The sequence below is a fragment of the Leptonychotes weddellii genome, unplaced genomic scaffold (assembly GCF_054177405.1).
Source record: "Leptonychotes weddellii isolate Sample4059 unplaced genomic scaffold, ASM5417740v2 HiC_scaffold_13680, whole genome shotgun sequence".
In the NCBI taxonomy this organism is placed as follows: Eukaryota; Metazoa; Chordata; class Mammalia; order Carnivora; family Phocidae; genus Leptonychotes; species Leptonychotes weddellii.
Genome location: NW_027716757.1, coordinates 1 through 5565, shown reverse-complemented (window position 1 = coordinate 5565; position 5565 = coordinate 1). Strand labels below are relative to the sequence as shown.

Below are 5565 nucleotides of genomic sequence, written 5' to 3'. Positions count from 1 at the left end.
CAGAATGGCTAAAATTAACAAGTCAGGAAATGACAGATGTTGGCAAGGATGCGGAGAAAAGGGACCCCTCCTACACTGTTGGTGGGAATGCAAGCTGGAGCAGCCATTCTGGAAAACAGTGTGGAGATTCCTCAAAAAGTTGAAAAGAGAGCTACCGTACGACCCAGCAATTGCACTACTGGGTATTTACCCCAAAGATACAAATGTAGTGATCCGAAGGGGCACGTGCATCCCAATGTTTATGGCAGCAATGTCCACAATAGCCCAACTGTGGAAAGAACCGAGATGTCCATCGACAGATGAGTGGATAAAGAAGATGTGATATATATATCACACACACACACACACACACACAGGAATACTACTCAGCCATCAACAAAAATAAAATCTTGCCATTTGTAACAACGTGGTTGGAACCAGAGGGTATTATGCTAAGAGAAATAAGTCAATCAGAGAAAGACAAGTATCATATGATCTCACTCATATGTGGAATTTTAGAAACAAAACAGAGGATCATAGGGAAGAGAGGAAAAAATAAAACAAGATGAAATCAGAGAGGGAGACAAACCATAAGAGTTTTAATCATAGGAAACAAACTGAGGGTTGCTGGAGGGAAGGGAGGTGGGGGTATGGGGTAACTGGGGGATGGACATTAAGGAGGGCATGTGATGTAATGAGCAGTGGGCATTATATAAGACTGATGAGTCACTGACCTCTACCTCTGAAAGTATTAATATGTTATATGTTAATTAATTGAACTTAAATAATAAAAAATGCTATAGCTACTTGCGGCTAAAAAAAAATGATGGGTTTGGAGCAGAATACTTTTAAATCTTTAAGTTTCTGTTCTAATGTTGTAAGTAGAGTTTACCGTCTTAGTACTTTAAAAGAGCATTGTACCATTTGAGAAAAGAAACAAGCTGGAATCCAGGGAGAACTATTTTGGGACTTAGTCTGAGGGGAGATGCAGTTTAGGTCTGGGGAATAGGTCGGAGTTCTCGGTGGGAGGTGTACGTGTTTGTGGCGGGGGAGTTGGAGAATGACAGGAGCAGCTTCCCCCACCTGGGTCACATATCTTCACAGTGAAGCGTTCTTCTATGGTAAGAAAAGTTGTGAATTTCCAGACTACCTATACATATTCAAAATAAGTTCAAAATGCATTTAATTTTAAATAAATCTTAACAAATTGTTTTTGCATCATCACTTTTAATAAACCTAACACATAAAATCTATATCTAACTGTGCAACATATGGATGGTCTTCAAGGAATCTGTGAACTCCCCAAAATTGTATGCAAAATTGTGTGCATAGGTGCATTGTTTTAGAGAGGGTCTGTGGCTTTCATCAAATTCAAACACATGACTCTAAAATAATTAAAGCCCAATGAATAGGTAATTAAAAATTGAGAAATTAGTCCCATAACAAGGACCTTTTTTCTCTCATAAAATTAGGGCTTTTAAGCATATGATTTGGACATAAATACTGACTTACATCAAGAGCCACGGACTGCTTTGCCCAAGACTTCTTCACTTGATCATACATAATTGTGTTGTTGATGCCCAGGCCACAGAAGATGACAAAAGCCTAGGAAAGAGAAAGCCCACTAATTAAAAATTGCAATAACTCATTGGTATAATCTAATATGAAAGCAAGCAGTCATCAGAAATGGGTCTGAAAATATAATTTTATTGTACACAGAGGTAGGCCTTGGGGAAATATGCACATTAAAATTCTTAATTACTATTGTCATGTAACAACTTTATAGCTCCCATTGCACATGAGAAAAAATTATTAACATAATGTCATGGTGAAGAAATGACTATAAATTTAAAAACATACTTACGGTCTTACCAAATGTGTTCTTAATTTATTTAGGTCGCGGACTGGTTTTACTACTTCCATTCCATTAAACTAAAGCACCCTCTTTTAGTGGCTAGGCTATAAAATATTTTGGTGAGGAAACCAAGTGAGCGTACCCATGAGGTAAATGTTATTAAGAGGAAGAAAGACAGATCTAGAACCAGTTAGTAAAGAAGCTGTGAGGTATTCTCTCCTAGAGAAAAAATAATCGTGGGGCTTTCATGTTGGCTACTTTGTTGGTGCAAAGTTTACAAGGATGCCTGTTCAAGGCCAACCCTTCCAGCTAGAGGACAGACTGGAATAAAGGGAAGCTTGAAAACACAAGAAAAGAGATGGCCGAACTTGCTGCAGAGCTGGCTGGTGGTCTCGTGACTGTAGACATACTCTTGACAGATTTTGGCAAGCTGCATCCAGGAGACTATTGGTGACTCAGCCCTAGCCTTTGGTTCACAAATTTATTTTCTTACCTCAAAAAGTCGTTGATCTGCATCATCAAAAGCTTTCCCGTCAAGTCTATTTAACACTTGAGCCACTCCTGTGGGAAGAGTTTGGTTGACGTGGTCATTTTTAGCACTGGCCACTGTATTACTATAATATAATAAAGCCCAGCTGACTCAATAACTCCCTTAGGTAACTTCAGACACTCAGTTTAATCCCTGGTCTTCCCATTGCCTGCTGTCGCCATGGGACAGATCTGAGGTACAGCGATACAGTCTATCTTCGAGGCTGTGATATCCAAACCGGGTCACAGTGAAGCCTGGAGTTCTACTGGGCATCAGTCTGATGCCTTGAAAATGGTTTTCAAGATGACTGTGCACAGTGACTCGGATATATCTGACAAATATACACACTCATATACACATATATGCAATTAGATGTACCACTGAGTATTAATAACTGTGTGTATATACATATGTGTGTCTACATATATTTATGTAATTTTTTATGTTTTCAATCCCGTGGAACACAGTGCTTGAGCGAGGCGGGATGATATCGTGATTAAGAACATGGGCTCTGGTGTCACACTGTCTCAGGTCACATTTCAACGCCACCATCAGCTGTTACCCTGAACAAGTTACCTAACTTTTTTAGCACTGAAAATCCTCATCTGTAAAATGGGGATTAAAATGTTCACTGTCTCAGAGGGTTATGAAGATGAAATGAGATAATGTTTGAATGTTTTAAAGCATATTGCTCCACATGGAGTGAACATTCAAGAAATGTGGGGGATTGTGGCGCAGTTAACCTTCAAAGCAAAGTTAGATCTGCTGCCCTCTACCGATGGGGTACACACACTTCTAACAAACTTAATTCCTATGTACTTCCTCTTTCCAAAGTTCATTTCCAGCGTTGTACCAGATGTTTTGGGGCAAGACTCTCAAAACATACAACTCTAACCAGAAAAACTGAACAATCTTGAAAAACATTCTCCTGTGTCCCCATTTGGTACAAACAAAAAATAGCCATAATTCTAAAGCATACCTGTGTTTTTTAAAACACCTACGTTCCCACTAGGTAAGTAAGTCATCATATGCTAGAAGACACATATAATGACGTATATAATGAAACACAAATCTTTAGCGTGTAATAGGCAAACTGCAGTCTTAATCTGGAAAGAATAACAGATGTTTACTGTTACGAATGAAAGCTAGGACCGTATTTGAGATTGCCATTGGACATCAACAGATAGCACAGAAACAGTGTTTCTTATGCACTTTCTCTTATCGCTGAACTTAAATATACTTAAAACTATACATGATGCAATTCAACACTTTGTACTAGGGGCTCGAATCCCCAACTCTTAGAACATTCTTTATGTTCATTAATGTACCAATATTTTTCTGCAAATTAAGCGAACTGATGAAAAAAATTCTGTTACAGTTCAAGTCTTGACAATATTTACAGTATACTAAATCCTCTGATAAGTAGCAGTGTCCTACAGTTTAACAGACAATGTTGGAGGGAAGCAAAGAAAGGCAAATGCACTAGTTACCTTGTGTCTCTTGGGAAAAAACCCATGTTTTAATTATGTTTCAATAATTTTAACGCCTCCACTCTTTATGACTTCTCTACTTTACCCACTGACTTCTTTCTTGGGCTTGATACTTTCCTGACAGAGGTTCTGAGGGGAGGGAAAGGAGCAAAGGAGGGAGAAAAAACTTGGAAGCTGCTTTGGCCCACAGTTCTGTTATTCTGGGTCAAGTATAACCTATTTCAGAATCATCCAGACAGAAAGATACATGCTCTGTGTATGTCTAATAATGCATGTTCTTTTTCCTTTGCATGTACTCCATGTGTAAAAGCATAGATGGAAAATACAGATGTAGTGGGAAAATCTGTATAGGAGTTAGGAGGCCTGACTTGTAATCCCGATCCTGCTACTAACATCCTGTGACTTTATTCTGGGCTTTGTGTGATTCCGCCATCCCACCTCAATTTCCCCAAGGTAAGATAGAGCTGTATTAGTTGATTTCTGAGATCCCCTCCAACTTCAGAATTATTGGTCTTTGGTTAAAAGAATAAATCTTTGTTCATTGTTCCGGTTAATGTCAATTCATCAGGAGTCTGCACTTATGAAATTACATGAAAGAATGAAACATAGGTCGATGAGTCCTGGACATAAAGAGGGGAGCAGGTATCACTTCTTGGCCTTTTTGCTAAGATCAAGTGTAAAAAAGATATGGTGTATTTTAAAGTAAATTTGTCTTTCTTTAGACAAGAAGGTTGCACTGGGGCACCTGGGTGGCACAGTCGGTTAAGCATCCAACTCTTGGTTTCGGCTCAGGTCGTGATCTCAGGGCCATGAGACTGAGCCTTGCATCGGCTCCACGCTCAGCATGGAGTCTGTGTAAGTTTCTCTCTCCCTCTGCCCCTCACCCGCCCCCCCAAATGAAAAAAAAATGAAAAAAGAAAAAGAACTTTAAACTATTTAGGTAATACCTTACCAATTATTTGGTGGTTGCTATTCCAAATAGGGACGCAGAGAACAGATCTTATATGAAACCCTGATATCTGGTCAGCCTAGGATAAGAGAAAGTAATTAATTAAAATTAAACATTATTTACCCATTTCTGACTTACAGCTTACCACTCTTCATAACAGACATTTAAAAATAGCTTTTAAAAAGACACATTATAATCTCTTTTTAAATGCAGACACTCACCTGCCTCTTTTAATTTAAAGCGTCACAATAGATATCCTAAGGAGATCAAGCCCCAACCAAATATGAATCAACCAAAAGACCCCACACCAATGCTACCTCCCCCAATCCCTGTAGCCACGGAGAGCTGGATGTAAAACTCTTGATCATGATCAAACCTCCAGACAAAAATTCTAGCAACAGGGCGCCTGGGTGGCTCAGTCGTTAAGCGTCTGCCTTCGGCTCAGGTCATGATCCCAGGTCCTGGGATCGAGTCCCACATCGGGCTCCCTGCTCGGCAGGAAGCCTGCTTCTCCCTCTCCCACTCCCCCTGCTTGTGTTCCTGCTCTCGCTATCTCTCTCTCTGTCAAATAAATAAATAAAATCTTTAAAAAAAAAAAATTCTAGCAACAGTTTCTGTTCTGAGTATTTAAAATATTTTAATTAAACTAGTGGTCAATATTTCTCTTTGTTTGGGCACATCTGTTAGTAAAAATGTTTTGAGCTTATAATGCTGCCATATGCATGTATACTTTTGATACTCTTTCTATATATATATATATATA

At 39.0% G+C, this 5565-nt stretch overlaps 1 long non-coding RNA gene across 1 annotated transcript; it reads right to left on the bottom strand.

Annotated features, from left to right (window-relative positions):
* Positions 1-1498: 1498 nt before the first annotated feature.
* Positions 1499-4880, bottom strand: LOC145718301 (uncharacterized). Its single transcript, XR_014141708.1, has 3 exons — positions 4806-4880; positions 2328-2395; positions 1499-1584 (listed from the first exon to the last, which is right to left on the bottom strand). It is a non-coding gene; the product is annotated as an uncharacterized LOC145718301 (long non-coding RNA).
* Between the last annotated feature and the right edge of the window lie 685 nt (positions 4881-5565).